This window comes from Arvicanthis niloticus, chromosome 19 (genome assembly GCF_011762505.2).
Source record: "Arvicanthis niloticus isolate mArvNil1 chromosome 19, mArvNil1.pat.X, whole genome shotgun sequence".
NCBI lineage: Eukaryota > Metazoa > Chordata > Mammalia > Rodentia > Muridae > Arvicanthis > Arvicanthis niloticus.
This window is the reverse complement of record NC_047676.1, coordinates 52,138,738-52,157,497: the sequence shown is the minus strand read 5'-3', so window position 1 is coordinate 52,157,497 and position 18,760 is coordinate 52,138,738. Positions and strand designations below refer to the sequence as shown.

General features: G+C 42.2%; 1 long non-coding RNA gene across 1 annotated transcript in view; it reads left to right on the top strand.

Moving 5' to 3' along the window:
• Positions 1-501: 501 nt before the first annotated feature.
• The window catches only part of LOC143435103 (uncharacterized), a 109,273-nt gene continuing 91,014 nt past the window's right edge, over positions 502-18,760 (top strand). The window contains exon 1 of the long non-coding RNA XR_013105104.1: positions 502-561. This is a non-coding gene — a long non-coding RNA (uncharacterized LOC143435103). The remainder of the gene's footprint in view (positions 562-18,760) is intronic.

Below are 18,760 nucleotides of genomic sequence, written 5' to 3'. Positions count from 1 at the left end.
TGATTCTATTCAAATGTGTTCCCGCAGCTAGGCAGGATTTCATTAACATTTCCTCTGCTCTGCGCCTGCTGAATATCACTGCAAGGTTTAGTTGACAAGTGCCATTCACAAGCCACATCCCCAGACCTAAGAGAGAATCTCTCCACATGAGGCTTCTTTTTCCCAGTCTAGACACAAATAAGACAGCAAATGTCAAGTGGTCCTTTTAAGAACTCATATATAGACTGGTGTGCTTCTCCAAGGTCAGGTCAAGCACTCACTTAACTCTGCATTCATGTGCAAGATTGCCAGTGAAGACAGGTAACCTTCAAAGGAGGTTGTCACAGGCAGGGAGGGTAAAGGCCAAGAACTGAATCTTCCCTAAAACGTCACATCTTCTGGTTGGCAGGAGAAGGGACTCATGTCAGGGCAAGAGACCCAGTGGCAGCCAAGGGCTGATGGTTACTGATTAATCTGGGCAGGCATTTTAAAGGCGAAAGAACAACCCAGAGTTGAGGCTAGGCAAGCTCTTGCAGGCTCTCAGCTGGTCGGAGAGAAGGGAGGAGGTGGGGAAAATGGAAGGTAAGAGAAAGGACACGGGGTGGGTACCTTCTGCCTGGTAGGAAGAAGTCTCTCAGAGATAGTCAGGGTCTCTTGGCCATGGAGGCTGCCAGAATCAGGTAACATTATCTTTGGGGCAGATAGTTCAGGGTGTTGTCAGCTGTCCCAAAGGGCAATGCAAAAATTTCAGTTGTGAATGATTTTCTACCCTTGTTAACAATATGTAAACTACGGTTACCTCGGAGTGCATTTGGAGGCCAAAGATTTCCACCCTTGAAATGCTGGTATTTAACGTGCTTATAGTGGTATAGCAAAGCTAGAGCAGGCTTGGTCTATACATAGCCCATAAACCTTCAACTGAATTCTTACAACCTGCTGACATGAACTAATTTATGCCATTTTGTAGATAAGGCATCCAAGAGTCTAAATAACTTGTCCCACATTACAACTGGAAAGAACTCACTTTCTTGTATGGAACAATTTTGTCCCTTTCTAGGTAGGTGAGTCACTCAGTTGGTTCTTTGTCAGCCTCACAAGATTTTTATGTTTGGCCCCAAGGAATGTGACTTTCCATAACTGTAAGCTTACTGTTGATTCCTTTGAATCTTTTAGTTCATTTTAGTAACCCAAGATTAAACTAGGACTTAGCAGAATCAAGTATATTTTAAAAAGGTATGGCTTGGCCACAGCATGCATGGCAATTACTTGAGCAGTCAGTTTATGAACATGGGTAGGGCAGGGTCCAAAGCTGCAGACTCACTTTTCTCTCCTCATCCATGCCAACCTGCTCTGATGGCTGAAGTCCCCAGAAAGGAGCTGTTCATTTAGACTGATTGTCTACCGTCTCTATTTAATGTCTCTATGAAAATTTCAGTTTGTTACCTGTGAAGACTGGTGTAGTAAAAATAATGTGAACATTTTGTCTATAAACAGAAATTTCTCTCATTGGATTTTCTTAAGCTTTTAACTAATGGTTCTCTTTGGATTAATTTATAAGAAAAGAGAACTGTAAGCCACTGAGATGACCCAGGGAGGAAAATCACAAGTCTTCAAGCCTGAAGACCTAAGTTCTGTCTCTGGGACCCAGATATTGAAAGGAGAAAACCAACTCCTTCAAGCTGTCCTCTGAACTCTGTATGCATACTATGGAATGTATATGTTTACACATAAATATAAGCACATACACACAGACACACAGACACACACATACACGCTCACACATAAATGTTAGCATACATATACATACACATGCACACACACACAGTGGGCGGAGTGAGACAACACATTGGGTAAAAACCTTAGGGAACAAACAGACAAGTAAGCAGGAGTTGTCAGAGAAGGGTGGCAGCATCTCTCCACCATGATCTTTCAGGATCCAGCTCAAGCCTCAGCACAGAGAGGAGATGCAATTGGCACAGCATGTAGGTGGGGGCATCAAAGAGCTGAGGAGAAGTCCATGAAAGTTAAGGAGCCAGGGCCTTTGGATATAGGAAAGAACCTGTTTCCAGTATTAAATATGTAATAAAAACTTTAGGTAAACTTTATCAACTTACCACTAAATATATTTTACTTAAGAGGCCATATCTCTTATGAACAATTTTGCCCTGGCAGCCCTAGATGGAACAAAAAGCAGATGCTGGGAGAGAAGAGGGGAGTAAGTATGGGTGTGGTAAAGTTCATGGACATTTTTCTGATGCCAAAGGTAAGACAGGGCATCTGCATCTGCAAGTTTCCATTTTTAGATCAGGAAGTGTAGGCAGACTCGGAGAGATGTACACAGAGGTTTAACCACAACATGGACTATGGACTGTGCCAGGGTCATCTGCCTCCCTAGGATGTGGGCGAGCATGACTGTCCCATGGAAGTTCCAGGATCTGCCTTCCATTTCCCAAGTCAGAGAAACTCTTACATACACCTTTGTCCTGGTCCTGTCCTATAAGCCACTCTTAGCTTCGAGTCTTTTTTTTATTGGATATTTTATTTAAAATTCAGATGTTATCCCCTTTCCCCATCCCCCTCCCCAGGAACCCCCCTATTCCATCCCCCGTCCTCCTGCTTCAGTGAGGGTGTGCCCCCACCTACCCCCACACTCCCACTTCCCCATCCTTGAATTCCCTGACACAAGGCATCCAGCCTTCATGGGACCAAGGATCTCCTCTCCCACCTATGCCCTACAGGGCCATCCTCCCTTACATATACAGCTGGAGCCATGGGTCTCTCCCAAAGTGCTCTCAGGCTGGTGGTTTAGACCCTGGGAGCTCTGGTTGGTTGGTATTGTTGCTCTGGAGGAGTTAGAGTGAAGACTGAAGGAGCTTCAAGTCTTTAACAGTTTGTTGTTTCCCGGTAAGTAATTTCCTGAGGACTCAAAAACTCACATCTTCTTACCACTGGCTTCTTCTTTCCTGGCAAGCAGTGCTGGCCTGGGGCAGACTTGTCAACCATGCCAAATCTGGTTTTTATTTCCTCTGTTCTTGCTCCATTTCAATGGAAGTTGATGTCTGGTAGCATTATCCCTTTCTTCTGCCCATTGATACCTCTTAGCTAGTTCACCTCTTTTGCTCCAGACACGTCCATGCTTTGGACTGTTGTCTTCTTCCCTCAGAGCCTACTTACCCCAAATCGCCTGCTTCAAGCTTCCTTGTTTCAGGTCTCCTTCTCTTGGTTGGCAATACCAGGTCATACAGATAAAGGAAAACTAATTAATATGTTAGCTAACTAATGTATCAGTCCTGTTAAGCAATACCTTCAGCTGTCTGAATACAGGCTTTGTTTGTATCAGAAAGAGTCCTTGAGGCATAGGCCTAATGGAAAACTCCAGAACTGTCACAGACCACATTGGAGACATCTCAGTCACTGTTCACCTCGACCTGGGAGTCAGCTGCCCCTTTTGTCTGTATAAGACAAGCCCTGGGAGGTTTGAGAGTCTAGACTTGTACTTCATTTTCACTCCAATAAGATCTTGGCAAGTAGCTATAAATCTCCCTAGAGCCTCGAGGGTCTTTCTCTGCAAAGTCAGTGTTAAACAGTAAGAGGGCAATTTCCTTTCTGTATGTGGTGACCTGAGTCAGTACACAAGTTTTGGCTACTAAATTATTTCAAAGTCCCTGCAAGCACTGAGTGCCTCAGAAAGGCTTAATAAAAGATCTGGATGAAATTTCCCCTGTTAGTTGGATGGGATGTTGAGATTGGATATTTGGCAGAGTCAAGTGCTGAAAAGAGAACTTCTCATAATGCATTAGAAAAAAAAAAGAGCTAAATGAAGTATTCATAGCCATTAAATGCTTTCTGCCCTTAAAAAAACCCAGCCTGGCAAAGCTAAAAGCTGACTGCTGCCAACCATTGTCCAAGTTTGTGATGCTGTCTTAAGGAGTCGTTGAGACATTGTGCTGTGATGGTCTTTAGGTTGGCACAGGACAGTCCCAGCATTTGAATCCCATTTCCATAGACTTAACTGTGTGGGACATGTATGCTTCCAGATGTTAGCCCAAAGAAATCCTGTCTACTTGCCTTGTTCCAGAAGCCACCCAGAATTGGATTTAATAATACCGAAAGGCAGAACACAGTGTACTGGTTCAACGACACCAAATTTCTCATGAAGGCGTGTGTAATTTCCTGTTTCCTCAGAGCTTAGGGTCTGAGTTCATCACATTCAACAGTCGCTTGCTCTGGTCTATACAGAAGGGTATGTTTTGGAAGAGCTTAAGTTCCATCTGTGAGAAGGGGCATCGATTGAACCTCATAGCTAGGTCTGAACACCCCAGAGGAAAATCTGTTCCACATTAGGTGACTGGGCTCCCAAGACTTGTCCAAGGTTTGGAGTTGAGACAGAAATGCTAAAATCTAAAGAAAATTTAAAAAAAAAATGGGACCTGAAGTGCTTTGCCTAATGTCATTAGCAAGATGGGCAGCAGTCACTTATTTTTAATTTTCATTTAATTTTTAATTGGTAGTTCATGTTGTATACTCAAGGCAAGAGGGAACAAAAGAACATTGGGCATTTAACTAAGTATCTGTTCTTTCTCCTCCAAGGCAACTTGCTTGTGTTTCTGTGGCAGGACCTTCTATGAGTGTTTTATGAGCCTACGTGTACTCTTCTTCAAGAAGTAAAGGCAAATCTGGTTGTCCAGTAATGTTCTACATGGTGGCCTGGCTCATGTCCAGAAGTGACTTTTTTCACTACCCTGACAAAATACTTGAACAGAGCAGCTTATGGAGGCAAGGTTTCTTATGGCTCACAGTTTGAGGATACCCTGTCTTAGTTACTTTTCTGTTGTTGTGATAAGACACTGTAACCAAAACAACTTGTAGAAGAAAGAGTTTATTGGGCTTACAGTTTCAGAAGGTGAATCCATGACCACCATGGTGGAGAACATGGCAGCAGGTAGGCCAGTATGGTGCTGGTATAGTAGCTGAGAGGCTACATTTAGATTTGCAAATAGGAAGTGCTGAACTAATAGAGGGGAATGGAATGGGTTTTTGAAGCCTCAAAGAGTGTCCCCAGTGACACACCTCATCCAAAATTCCACCTCCCAATCTCTGCTAAACGGTTCCACCAACTGTGGACCAGATACTCAACTATGTGAGCCCATGGAAGTCATTCTCTTTCATACCACTACAATATATCATGGCTGGGAAGCCACGGCAGTAGGAACATGTGCTCTCATTGAGTCTATAGTCAGGAAGTAGAGAAAATTCAATACTAGCACTTGAACCACCTTTTTCTTTTTACTCAGTCTTGGATCCTAGCCTACAGAATAGTGCCGGTATATCCATTTTGATTAACCCAATTTTCAAACTACTCTAAAGACATGCCAGGATGTTTGTTTCCTAGGTGATTCTAGATCCTGCCAAGTTGACAATCATTATTAACTATGGGGTTATGTTTCTTTAAGGAAAATATTTGGGAAGAACATTACTTTAAGTTCACTGTGCAAGTAGAGAGGGACCAATACCCTTTTCAGCGATAAGCTAGCCCACCCATGCTATGAAGATGTGGTACAGGAAATTTGAATTTGGAAAATCTACCAGACTTTTTTTTTTTTTTTTTTGACATTGATTCTTTTGACATGAACTGACTTTTTACTCTTTACCTTTTGAGGGGGGGTGTTCCTTTTTGATCCTACCAGTTTCTTTTCAGAAAGATTCTTTGGGTTCTTACCAATATTTCACTCTTCTTTTTAATCAGGAAGAGGTGACTAACTTAGGTAGTCACCTAAGAATAATATAAAAATATAAGAATAAGAATATAATAATTAAGAATAGAAGGGGAAAACTGTGAAGTGGGAAATGGAATAATTGGGAGAGGCTAATAAATGGAATGATTTAATTTAATAAATTAATTTAATAAATGGGAGAAAGGGGGACAAATAATACCAAGTTTGTTTGATGAAATATCAAGGAATCATATTGTTTTATATTTATGTAGGCTTATACATAATAAACGTAAGTATATGTGCATTTTTATCTATATTCCCTTAATATATGTGAAAATTATAGTACACATTATGGAAGCTAAGTTGCTTGGGCTGACAATGCTCCCCACAAGAGCTGTAGACTAATAAAAACCCCAGTATCAAACACAAGAAGCCACCTATTGAAGGGTTGGTCAGGGTAGTCTAAGTGAGTCCCAAAATAATATAAATTATTGATGTAGCCCTTGATTGCCTCTTAGGTATTAATAGTGGTCCTGTATTGTTGAAGACACCATACTCTTAGAACATATGAGTAGGATGGTTTTAGCTAGATTTGACCTGAAAGCCTCTTTATTTTGGTTTAGCTCTCATGGTTCCAGAAAATAGTATGCAAGTTGCCAAGGGAAGGAAGCAATTAAATCCTACCCAGCTGTAACTCCTATGAACCACGACAATTACCAGTATGGCAAGATATTGAATAAAGGTGCAAGAAATAGCACTCCCATGTTGGTGGCAACCAAGAACTGTCTAATTAGATTTCAGGCCCACTCAAAAGGACAAAAACCATGCCTGGTACCGGGAAACCTTGCCAGCTTCCCAGGATTAGTGAGGCCTTGGACTTTAGAGAAAAATTATTACTGCCACTTTACTAGACAGCATAACTCCTTGCTACATTCAAAATTTTATCCTTACACCCACAGTTAAGTACAGCTAGCACCTTTCATCAGAGATCTTTCTCTTTATAGCAAATAGAAATGATCACATAATACTGAAATTGGAGACAATAGTGGATCAATGGATCATATGGAATCCAGCCCCAATGGATACATCTACATCTCAGCTCCTGCATCTGTGGCTCTGGGAACATTTCAGAAGAGGCTTTTGGAAGATAGTAAGAGCCAGAAACCTAGGAAGTCTGCTGTGAGACAGTCTGTCACAGTAATGGATGCACAAATGAGTCTGGGATAATAGCAATAACAATGGATGTGTTAATATGGAAGGGGAAATTTTTCATGGGAATCCACCCCTAGACAAAGAACTGTGTTAACTATTGACTGCTAGGAGAGGAATTAGCCTTTCCTGGGATGAACCCCCTTATCAGTTGTCTAGTGCAGAGTTGTCAGCCTTGAAACCTTATATACATATTTTTGTACACACACACACACACACACACACACACACACACACACACAGGAGTAACAACTAAAATAGAAAAAGAGGCTCTCAACTTGAGAGTAGAGAGGTATGGAAAGAGTTCAAGGTAGGGTAACTGGGAAGGCCTTGAGGGAAGAAAGGGAGGGAGACATGATATAATTCTATTTCAATTAAAAATATTTCATTTAAAAAGAAATAGTGGATATTGGACGTAAAGTTTTGGAGATAAAATTGGGTTTGTAAAAAAACATAAATACTAAAGAGAATGAGTATTCAAGAACCAATGTTCTAAATTTGTGAATTACGATAGTGCTTTTGAGTCTTAGAGATACTACAATCCTAGTGCTAGTATCTAAGTCTGTTTCTGTTACTATAACAAAGTACTATAGACTGGGTAGCTTTTGAACAACAAAAATTTGCTTCTTAAATTTCTGAATACTGGCTAGTTCAAATCAAGGAAGATGTGGTTTTAACAAGGAAACATTTTCTGATTCGTGGATGGCCATCTTCCCACTGTGTTCTCTCATAGTAGAAGTAGAGAGGTCTCTCTGGCTCTCTTTAATAAGGGCACTTATCCTGTTCATGACTCAGTCTACTAAATTCCATACCTACAAATACTGTCATGTTAAGAGTTGGGTTTTAACATATGAACTCTGTCTGTACTAGTCATAGAACAGGCCCCTGACACATCGCTGTGGATCCACTGAAAACTTGCATGTTTTATACTGAGCCATGTCCCAAATTTCTGCTCCTCTTGCTAATCCTTATCATTTTATCACTGTTCATGTTGGAAAAGAAGAATGGGAAGTGAGACATATTCTTACTTGATTATCTGCTGATCACAAAGAATGGTCTTTTTCATAGAATCATCTTCTTATTTCAAGAGCTTAATGGTTTTATAATTGATGACAACTCTTGCCAGGTGCAGCAAGATGCTACAGAGGTAAGAGGCCTTGATATATGTATGGTGTTTACAATTACCATCTGTCTTAATTAGGGCTTTACTGCTGTGAACAGACACCATGACCAAGGCAACTCTTATAAGGACAACATTTAATTGGGGCTGGCTTACAGGTTCAGAGGTTTAATCCATTATCATCAAGGTAGAAACATGGAGCATCCAGGCAGGCATGATGCAGGAGGAGCTAAGAGTTCTGCATTGTTGCACCCGCTAGATCAGCAAGGAAGACGCGACGAACCGGATCCTTCTCAACAGCCTTTATTGGAAACGCTCTTTTAGATTTCTGGGAGAGACTTTGAATGCCCAGAACGGGCTGTTTATATACCCTCAGCCCTGGGCGGGGCAAAGCACATGGAGGTGCTCGATTGGTCAATTTGTAGTGCCTCATATGCATACAACTCAGCATACCCCGCCCGGGAGGGAGGGGGTGATTGGCAGGTTCGTGGTACCCTAGTGGTACCTCATTTGCATGCCCCGTTCGGGAGGGACTGGAGTCAAATTCCAAAGTGCACTGCGCATGCACTGTCAGCTGCTTTGAGGCAGGCGGCGCTGCTTCACTCAGCAGTCAGCCGCCTTGAGTCAGTGGCACCGCTTTACTAAGCCGACAGACCTGCGGCTCCTTTAGTCAGCCATCAGGTCTGCGGCTCTGTTTAGTCCGCCTCAGGTCGGCTGCTTACACTGCATCTTCATCTGAAGGCTGCTAGCAGAATATTGGCTTCCAGGCAGCTAGGATGAGGGTCTTAAAGCCCACACCCACAGTAACACACCTACTCCAACAGGGCCATACCTTCTTATGGTGCCACTCCCTGGGCAGAGCATATACAAACCATCACGCCATCCATCTAGTTCAAACATCTCCTTCACTCTGTACTGTTTAGTGAGTAGAATCTCTTACCCTTTAAAGACTTGCTGTGCATTTTTTCTGAATATTCCTTTTTCTTTAGAACCTGGTAAATCAATCCAGAGTCTGTCTTTGTGGATAGATTTACTCAGAATATTTATATAGATGGGATGATATAATATGGAATCTTTTGTCACTTAACATACTAGTTTTGGATGTTCATCAAACTTGTAACTCTTGTAACTTGTATCGGCATCTCATTTCTTTTCATGATTGAATAGTTGTCGCTACCCACGTCTGACCAGTGGAATAAGGCAACGGCAACCGTGTTCTTCTTCAAGCGGTTTATTCAGCTATCCCTGTACAGCAAGCTTCTTCTCTCTCTCTTCTTGTCCTCTTTTATTCCCTCTTCTGTCTCCTCCCCAGCTCCCACATTATAAGCATTGCCTTCATCCTATCAGCAACTGCCACGAAGTCACTGGTGATTGGCCATTCTCAATGATGCGAGGTGGGGTGATCTGGTAACCACACCTCTCAACGCATACAACTCCATATATAGAGTTGTCTTTTCTCTCAAGCAATGCCTATGCCAAGCGCCACCTTGTAATGGCGAGAGCGGAGCCACTTCCCACAACTCCCCTTTTTTTGTTTTATGCAAACAGAAGGACATAGAGGTCTGACCCCCTGTATTTGAAGGGAGATTGTCAACCCCATTTTCACCACCTGCCCTCTACAGTATGGTTACCATGGGCGACCGAACCCGATGCTGTTTTCCAGGGGACAGGAACTAGGGCAAAACCTGTATGCAGTCAGACATATGTCCGAGGGGATACAGCGCCCTCTGCGGTGCCACGCCTACATCCTGCTGCATGTTACAACTCAGAGCTCTTCAAATAGCTTAGACAGATTTGCGAGGACTGGCCTCCTTCAAAAGCAGTAAATGCTTGAACAATCATGGCATTAGCGTTGCGCTGTTGCATATGCATTTTCAGAATGGACCATAGTGCTAGGCAACTGACAAGAACAAGGCAAAAAGCTAAGGGCTGCAATTCCCACCCATTCTTTTAGGTTCATTGCAGATTGGATCCAGGAGGCCAGGCCCTCAGCAACAGACAGGTCAACACGGGTGGAATTCATGTGCACCATGGCTAGCCGCAGCTTCTGCATCAAGCCATTGAAATCTTCCTTCCAATTTCCTGTAAAATACTGAGACAAATTTCTAGACAAATGAGCTGCTTGACTTGCATTTTCATATCTTACAGATGTCACACAAAGACCTGTATACTTCCACTGACAGCCCAACTGAGCTAATTCCATGAGAACGTCTACTTGCTCCTGGACTAGATCCACTCTTTGATTCACCAGCATAGTGCCGGCTCTCAATTGAGAATTAATCTGCCTCTGTGTATCCAGGGCCATAGCTGCATTGGCCTGCTGCAGTAGCAGCAGTAGCTGACACTGCAATAGGTGTCACGATGGCGGCAGTGATACCAAAATCCCTGCATGTCCTAAACAGGGTCATAGCTGATGGTGCCTCCAAATTATTTCCCTTTTTGCACTTCGGGTATAAACCTGGAGTTCGGCTTCTTTGATCCTGATTACCCTGCAGCTGTGGGCATTGATGCTTCAGGTGTCCTGGTTGCCTGCACTTAAAGCACACATTATTATTTGCTGCACCTGTGCCGCGAGTCATTTGCATCACAGCAGCAGCTAGCCCTGCATTAGATAAACGTCCTCCTATTTCCCTACAAATTTTCATATTTCACTGAGATTTTTCTAAGAAAGACAACTCTTCTTTATCATAGAAGCCAAAAAGCTGCTGGGCCTTTTAAAAGCAGCTTATGCTGACAACCAGTTCCTGGAAAGGTTTTTCCAGCTCAGCTACAGGTGTAGGGTAACTTATCAACCTCTGCTGTGCATATTAAGACTGCCCTTCAAACCAAGGTAAACTAGATCAAAGGCTGGATCAAGCAGTTTTAACAATCTTTTCTTTTGAACCTGAAACATAGAACACTATTCATTCATTCAGACAACGAAACAAAGACAATTGACACATGTGGACATTGGTGCACCAAGGACAAGACAATAAACAAAGAAAGCAGAACTAAGGATTTCTCCTGTGGAAGAGAGAAACTCAAGACGTCTCCTGAATTTTCTCTTGTTCCTAGGAGAGCTCTGAAACAACCTTTTCATTTTTTTTTTTTTTTTTGACACAACCCAGAGAGAGAAGAACTGCTTTTCAAAACCCTTTCTCTCTCTGATATTCAAGATGGTCCATCTACCTTGTCCTAAAAGCATGTCCTGATCCCATTGTTGCTGTCCGGCTGCCTGATTTTGAGCCACATATTCACCTGAATATTCTATGAAATAGGCTTTCCAATCTAAATACTGGCCAGGTGTTAAGCAGGCCCACACAAGCCTTGTACCCACAAATTTTCAATTGAAGAAATTATACCAATGAAATCCTTGAATTTGCATCAGCTTAGTAACAATTATACAGATTTCTACCAATAAATTATAGCTGTGTGATCAATTTTACCTCTTTTTTCCTGTTCCAATAAAACCATTACTTTTCCCTAGAAAGACAGTCTAATATTAACCACCTCAGTCCCCAAGTTCAGGGAATTGGGGCACCATCTCTTCATTAACTTCTTCAAACTGAACATGGGCATTGAGATATTAGAAGAGGAATGAAGGAAATGGTAAATTGATAAGCCTCTGATGCCTGTGTTAACTGCATCCAGCTGGAAGTACAGGGCATCAGTGAACATGCAGGTGATAAGATTCATTCACCAAAGCTGTGTATTCTATAATATACAAATCTCAAAACAAATTTTAGTATCAAGATAATTATTTTGTTTAATTCTCTGGAATCTAGTCTTCTGGAGGCCTACCTCTGTTGTATCTGATCCATATAATTCTGGAAGATATAACTACTACTTTAATGACCTCATCAAAAAACTCATAGAAAAACCTTTTTCCCAAATTAGTCTTTCCTTAAGCCAGTAACGAGAAAAACCTATACATTGACCTTTTGTCCAGAGGAAAAATATAACTATACAACTCAGAATCACACCCATTTTAAAAGTTAAATCAATTAACATTATCATTCTTGGACCCTTCGTTCCTTGGCCATCTTAAGATCCTTCCCTGAAACCGAAACCTCATCCACGGCCTGTAAGAACTTTTCCAAAGTAGCCTTCTTAAGCTCTACTCCTTTAGATTTTTCTGCTTAACTTGTCCCCAAACTGGGAACTTTATAGTCTCTAAACCAAGAACTTATCCTTGTCCCACTTACCTGGGAACTTTATAGTCACTTCCGAGAGCCTGACTTGTCCCACTAACCAGGAACCTACTTTCACTTTCAACTGTCACTTTCAACTCGTCCCAATACCGGGAACCTATCTGGTCTCCTACCCGAGAACCTAACTTGTCCCACTTACCTGGGAACTTATCTTGTCTCCTACCCGAGAGCCTAACTTGTCCCACTTACCTGGGAGCTTACCCAGTCAACTGTCCTGAAGCCGCAAGAAGTTCTGAACACCAAGAGGTTTTGGTGGTTCCCGGGTTTTGGCACCACTTGTCACTACCCACGTCTGACCAGCAGCGGAATAAGGCAATGGCAACCGTGTTCTTCTTCAAGCGGTTTATTCAGCTATCCCTGTACAGCAAGCTTCTTCTCTCTCTCTTCTTTTCTTCTGTCTCCTCCCCAGCTCCCGCAGCCCCTTATAAGCATTGCCTTCATCCTATCAGCAACTGCCACGAAGTCACTGGTGATTGGCCACTCTCAATGATGTGAGGTGGGGTGATCAGGTAACCACACCTCTCAGCGCATACAACTCCATATATGGAGTTGTCTTTTCTCTTAAGCAATGCCTATGCCAAGCGCCACCTTGTAATGGCGAGAGCGGAGCCACTTCCCACAAATAGTAGTCTCTTATGTGGATGCACTACTTTTTGCTTAACCATTTTGGTGCAGTAAATTTCCCACCCCAATTAGCCCATTCAAGGAAACTGCAACTTAGTTGTATATTTATGAACTGTATACCTAGACTGGGCAGATTTGATTCCACACCACTTTCTTCCCCAGCTAAGACATCCCTGTTTCTATTTGCAGTTTCTCCAGGCCATGTGCTTCTACTCCATCTTCTTTCCAACTTCTCTCTTGTCTGTCCTCCTCCGTACGCTGTCTCCTCCAACTCTTACCCCTTTTCTTCTCTTCCTGTCTTGCCCGGAAAATCTGCCTCATCATTTTTACCCAGTGATTGGCTATTTGTCATCTTTATTAGCCAATCAGATAATTAAGGCAAATTCCTCTACACCATTTATCTGTTGATTGACATCAGAGGTTTTTCATACTTTGGCTATTGTGAATAGTGTCACTCCAAATAAGCACATACATGTTTTGTTTGAGTATCTGTTTTCATGTTGTTTAGCTATGTACCCAGGGTTGTGTGGTTCTATGTTTAACCTTTTAAAGGAAATGCCAAAATGTTTTCTATAGTGGCTGAATCATTTTGTTCTTCAACAATCGAGTGTGGTGGCAAACCTAGCTTGAGAAAAAAGCCATGTGAGCATGAGGTAAGGAGTGGATATTAAAATCCCAGAGCTGAGAGTCTGCAAGTCAGAATGATGTTCTTGAGTCTTAGAGCCCAGCACTATGGTTTTATTTTGCTTCAGCGTCTAGATTTTGCACATTGTCGACAATAGACAATATTTGTCACTTCTGTTTAACATACTTTAAAACCATTATGTTCATGCCACTTTTTGTAGTCAATGAAATATTAGACTTTAATTTTTATCAGTCTCTAACACTTGAGTGCTATGGAGTATCTGATATTATCTGAGCTCCAATTCAGAATAATTTATTCCACTTTCCCTCCGATCCTGTAATTCATCCCTGTGACTTTATGTCTTGATAGATTTTGAGCACAGCACTTACTGTCAGAATGAGTCCTCTTTGTCTTGACTCTGTTTTATGCATGGCAACTTGTACATGTCAACACTGATCTACACCCCGGCTCTGACTTCATGGTCTTTATTCAAATCTGTTCTACTCAGAAAGCCAAGTAGCGGAGCTCACAAGTTTCATTTGTTGAGAGTTTTGGTGTGACTAGAAACACAGGTTCGATGGAGACGGCTGACCCAAAGGAAAGGGCCCATACTCTCATGCTTTAGTCTCACAACTGGCAAAGGGATGATGAGAAGAAAGGGTGCTCACCTAGGCCTGATGGGGAGGGGCAAGAATGGCCTTGGAACCTGAAAAGTAAGCTGGGCCAAGGATGAAGATATTGTCCCTGGCAGACTCCTATCCCTAACTCAACCACTGAATTAAACTTTTAGGGGAAAATGACAAGTGCAGAATTCAGGTTCTTTCAGCCTAGGGACCATTGCCTTTTGTGCTAAGCAATCAATCCCTGTGGTAGGACTGCTTTAATGTTCACTATATACCTAGTAGCCTCCCTAGCCAGCTCCCAGGAGATGCTAGTAGTACCTTGGTACCCCTATATATAGCTTAGGAGACAGAAATCTTCCTTACTTGAGAACCACTGGGCAAAGTAAATGAGAATGAACATTTGCCTTTGGCTAATCAGTTGCCATTATTAATGGATTGTTGTTTGAAAGATAGCATTTATCAAGGCTCTGTTGCATACCAGAAACTAACATTTTCATTCAACTATTGTTCAGAAAATGTGTGTCTGTCCTATTAGAGACAACTTCTGGAGTATGGATTCACATACAGGCAAATTCCTGCCCCATGGAGCTTTTGCTCTAGTGGAAAGACAAGTGTGCTAAGAATAATCATATAAACCGAAAATTGTGAGTGTGGTAAATGGAAGTGTGTTAGTTGCCTTTATGTTTCTGTGAAAAAGGTGAGGCAGTAAGCAGACTGACAAGGGTCTATTTTGGCTAACAAGGTGGGGGTTTTAGTCAAGGTCATTTTGCTCCTTTGCCTTTGTGCCTGTATTGGGCATGCACAGGAGGGCATGTGATGGAACAAAGTCACTCACTTTATGCCAGAGAACAAAAAGAAAGATCACAAGGAGTTGGAATTCTACCATGTGCTCTGAAAACACACCTCCAGTAATCTAAGACATCTTCCTATTAGGCCATAGACGTTAAAGGTTTAGCACCTTCTAATGGCACTGAGCTGGGGACCAAGTGTTCTAGATCCCAAGTACTTACTGCAAGAGACTTTTGGGGACTATGCTTGGAGAGCAATTTCCCAAGGTTTTCCCATAAGATGGGCTCTGTTTTGAGAGCATCTCAGCAATCACTCATGGGCCAGTGTAACAATCCTATGATATAAGTAATATTAGTCACAGCTGCTTCACAGAAAAGGAATCTCAGCGGACAGAAGTGACATGAATGGTAAGTGGTGGCATCTGGAATTTGAACCTAGATGGTTGTCATTCAAACCCAAGTTTTTAGCTACTATCTAAGGCGAGAAGAAGGGAAATCTTAAGGATAAGGATATGCCAACCAGTTGAAGCAGAGGACTGAAACATGTTCCAAGACAGCGGGAAGAAGCAAATGGATAAACTTGGAAGCAAGGAGGTAGACATCTGCCAGAAAGTCGCCATGGCTGGAGGTAGTGTTTGGATGGAGAGCACAAAAGAAGGTAGGTAGCAGCAATGCCTTCCTGATGTTAGTCTTCATCCAGAAGTCAATGGTGACTACCTGCAAGCTTCTTAATGAGGAACAGGGTATGCTTAGGAACTTTACATTATATTTAATATTTGCAGCTGCTTAACGAAGAAGTGATTGCTGCCATTTTGCTCAGGGAACAGAAAGAACTCAGGAAAACAGATGCTTTGCTGAGGAAACTCAAGTTTCCCCAGTTCCCTTCTTCACAGAAACAAGATAGAGCGTGTCACCTTCTAGCTGGTGGTGGGGTTGGGTGTTTCAAATACAACCAGGTCACTAAGCACATGCTCCTTCCATAACAACTGGTGAGCTCAGTTTGATGACGGGAAATCTCACCTATTATGGTTTGTAATACGTGTGCAGACACAGAGATGGTGCCATGCATCACTGCAACAGCCATCCCTTAACTTTGGAGTAGTCTGCTCTTCGTTTATTGTCTCTCATGCCAAATCCAACTCATCCTTGCATCATGCCCACCCCTCAACTCTGCAGTTCTGCCCTGGGACACTGCACTTGTGGCTGCTGATAAGAGTCATTCCATTTAGAGTAACTGGCAGATAAGTGTTCTACATGTCTGGCCCTGTGTAAAGGTGTCCACTCCCCAGCTGTCTCTGTGGTGGAGCTAAGGCTGTGTGCTTGGCCTTTGTTCTCTTGCAGATAGTGTATTCACCCTCCAGGTAAACTTCATATTAAGGTTCATTTAAATTTTAATGTGCAGTTGTACAGTGTCTCTTGCACTATCCCCCCATTCTCTGGGGATTAGGTTGAGCAGGCCTTCTTGCTCAGTTTAATCACACGTTTCGGTGCTGCAGAGAGACTTGCCGTGATGTTGGATGTGTCCTTTTATACCATCCAGAATGCTCCGCCGCGCTAACCAAATTGAAATGAGCCCCTTCATCTTACACACACAGATAATTAAACTTCAAACACTGTTTATCTTGGTCCCCAAATCCTCAGAATGCAGAAGCAAATTAATTTTAAATCTATATCTGCTTTAAATAGTAATTGTTTAATCAACAGGCTTGATGTATAATTATATTCTTTGTTCGTGCTCCTCGCAGGCTTGAATAGACCACATAATTCCTGGGCTGCTTTCATTTCTGTAATTAAATCACGTGACCGATACTTGCTATATTACAGTTGACTACAGTTGCTTCTCTCCTACCCACTTTTAGCTTAGAGACGGTTTCTCGGGAACACTTGGATCACAACCACTCAGCTTAACAAGGAGCTCCCAGTATTAGCTTTAATCCTTCCTCTTCGTTCAACTAATAATTTACTTAGGAGCAATCGATTTTACTGGTGCTTTATCCTTTCAAAGTTGAGGCTTCTTGTCCTTCCTTTGAACTCTTTTTCTCAAAGAACCCCCTCGCACCTCCCTTGACTGCATAGAAATTTTCTACATGGACCCATGGAAGTCATATTATCCAGATAGATGTTATACTTAAGGCTCAAACTGAACAAAAAAGTAATATTCTGGGATTTTTATTTTATTTTTTGGCCATCTGGGGCTTCAAGAAGAAAAAAGGAAAGTAATTTTTGTTATTAGAAGGAGTGGCTTTGGCTCCAAGAATTTATTTGACTTGCTGGATTCATCCCATAAAAATGGAACTGGACACTAGATAATTAGGTCAATGCTGGAATCTATTCTCTAATTGGAATTTGTTTGTCCCACACAATATGCCTGATTTTCTTTGGGTCTGTGCTGGAAATGTGATTGCTTAAGCCAATCTGGCTCTCATTTCCTCTGCCCATCACAGCCCCCAGCTCATTAGCCCTCCGGTTTGCTTTCCTTAAGTTCTTACAGTTTTTAATAGTTTTCTTATCTAGGCATGCAAAACTGGTAAAGTATTGTTGATCTTGGAACAATCAATACTGTAAACACTGGCAGGAGTGATTGGAGGTCGGAGAGTGAGAAGACGTCATCTCAAACAACAGCAGTGCAGAGGAAGGGTACTTAGTGCTGTTAGCCATCAGATGGTTTCTTCCTTCATCCTTCAGGGCTGCATACAAGCTGGTACTTAGAGAATGATGTCTACGTTTCACTTAAGTTCACTTAAGTTCTGCATTATTCCCTTTCCTACCCAAGAAGCATCTGTAGTTCTGATGGGTTCGTCTTACCTCGCCAACTCTGCTTCCTGGGCACTGTCTGGCCTTTCTGCTTTAATCTAGCTTTGTACAATCATGCCTTTCAACATCATTTCCTATCCCTATTCTGTAGTTGCCAGATTTTTATTCCCTCATTCTTTTGGATATTTGTGGAATACATTTCAAATTATACCTGGGGAATTAATTTTAGCACTTGTCATTTGCCGTTCTACATCTTCATTGCAAATGCTGAATTAAATGCATGCTATGTTCACAAATGAGCAATGCCACGTATTAGCCGATCTATTATATATTTTGGCTGGAGAACTCTGAACTGATTTTTTTTCCTTCTCTTTGCCAGGAGATTAATCATGATGTAGGTTGAGTTTGTATGTTTTCTATGGTATGAAATCATACATGATTATACAAATGATCATGGATATGCTTTGATTAGATGTTGTGTCAGCTAGAGGTTAATGAGGAAACATAAAACAGTTCAGTTTTTTAACGACGTACTGTTCCATAGAACTGGTTATGCTGTTATAGTTATAATTGAGACACTTAAGAGGGGGTGAGAAGCATCTCAGAGTTTGGCAATGGCTGGCAGTTGCTTCAGTCTTGGGATAGGCATACCATATGTGGAGGTAGTGATAATGGAGCCATAGCTGGGGCATCAGGGAGATCAGGGCTGTGAGAGCTTAGAGGAGTGGGTTGTTTTTGAAATTGGGGATCTGCAGAAGTAGTCCTACAGAATACCACCAGGGCAAAAAGAAAAGGATGGACAACTTAACTTCTCCTTTCCTCCCACCTTGGTCAAGCATTTTAGCCTCCCATAGCCTAATTATACAGAGTTACTTGTGTGCAAGAGATCCAGTCCCCCAATACACAGAGTGGACAGAGGAAGTGTAGAGGGTATGGTGAATGCTAAGATATCTATGGTGGACAATGTGGCCAGCTCTACTGAGAAAAGTACCTCGGTCAGTTCTACCCAGCACAGGCCAGGGACTTCACACAAGCTCTTTCTCTGTGATCTTGCCAATTCACCATAGGTCATTTTCTGCCTCAATGGTCCAACTTGAACAGAACTGACAGGCTGGTCTCCTGTCTTTTCTTTCT